Here is a 1,569-nt window from a genome sequence, read left to right as displayed (position 1 = left end):
TACATGGACTGGTTATTTGAGTGCGTGCTTGCAGGGTATACAGTATTTTGGGTCTGAAACTGATTGCTTGGTCGTTACGGGGTGGACATGATCGGGATGGGTGATGAAAAGGCTAGGAAACTTTGTGGTCAGAAACTTGAGAAAGCGGTCGTACGGAAGCTGCAGTGTGGCGAAATGTTGGGTGATCTAGAACTGTGTACTGCATGGATCTGGACGTACATGAAGGTACATGGAGGGCTGTGAGTCCTAGGTTGTTGATCGTATGGTGGGGCGGGGACTGGGAGTTGGATTGTCTGTGGGATGGAGTTGCTGAAGGAACGTGGAGAGCTTTGTGTATCGCGTGTAGTGTAGCAAACACACTAAATGTGAGAGATGTTAGCAGGGGAGCAACTTTGGCAGCAGAACGAGTTAATGAGAGGAATATGGCAGCAATGATCATGATCACAGGATGGAAACAATCACGGGATGGCGGAGCTTGCATAATACGCAGCGGAGCTTGCATGGTAGGGGTTGCATATGTACTCACGTTAGTAACAGGTGCATTTGAAAGGGTTGGCGATAGAGTTGCGGTACAGCAAGTAGGGTGACATACCTGGGTTGAAGTGAAGATGGGTCGTGCGGCGCGAGGACGATAGCAATACGCTATGTCATGGCCAATTTTCTTGCAGGATCGGCAATAGGGACGGAGACGAAAGGGCCGACGTCGCTTGGGTTGTACATATATCGGTAGTACAGGGATATGCCGGAGGGCATGAGAGCTCGCTGGAGAAGTATGGTGATCCACTTTGCCGGAACGCGGGCGTCGCAGCGTCGATCTGCTGTTCGGATGGACTGGCGAACCGAGATTCTGCATCGTTGTCAGATCGTCATGGGTTCAGAACCGCGGTGGGGGCCAATTAACGGTGCTTTCCGCTCATCGTTCGAGGCTGCCATCAATGTAATAGGTACTTATAACGAAACTGACGACAACGATTGACTAAGGACAACTTTAACCACGCCTGCCACCAGTGTAATAGGTAGGTTCGAATCTTACAAAGGAACGTCGTTAACTTTAACCACCGCTGCCACCAGTGTAATACAGATACTAGGTTGGTTCGAATCTAGCAATTATAAAATTGAACCACCGCTGCCACCAGTGTAATAGGTCGCCGAGTGGTATCAGGAGGCACACACAAGAAGACTGACTAATATTACGTTATTCGGCTCAATCTGCCTGAAGTTATGTATACAACTGCTCCGGCTCAATCTGCCTGGAGGGACTCTGAAAGGAATACAACTGATCCGGCTCAATCTGCCAGGAGAGACTCTGAAAGGAATATGACTTTTCTGAAGAAATGAGTAAAGCATGGCAGCTTTTATAGGGCGAAAAGGAAGGAGATCATCATAGAGTCTGCATGAGCCATGAGTCATGAAAAAGGGCAAAAGTCTGTTGTGTCAGTCCAAACAGAACTTGGGAAGGCATAGCAACATTATCTAAATGTATAAGGATGAAAGAAGCAAACGGAACTTTGGAGGAGAACAGAGGCCAGGGAGGGCATTAGCAAATGGATGCAAACCGGATTTAGAAAG

The sequence above is a fragment of the Sycon ciliatum genome, chromosome 9 (genome assembly GCF_964019385.1).
Source record: "Sycon ciliatum chromosome 9, ocSycCili1.1, whole genome shotgun sequence".
Lineage (NCBI taxonomy): Eukaryota > Metazoa > Porifera > Calcarea > Leucosolenida > Sycettidae > Sycon > Sycon ciliatum.
Note: the sequence above shows the minus strand (reverse complement) of the source record.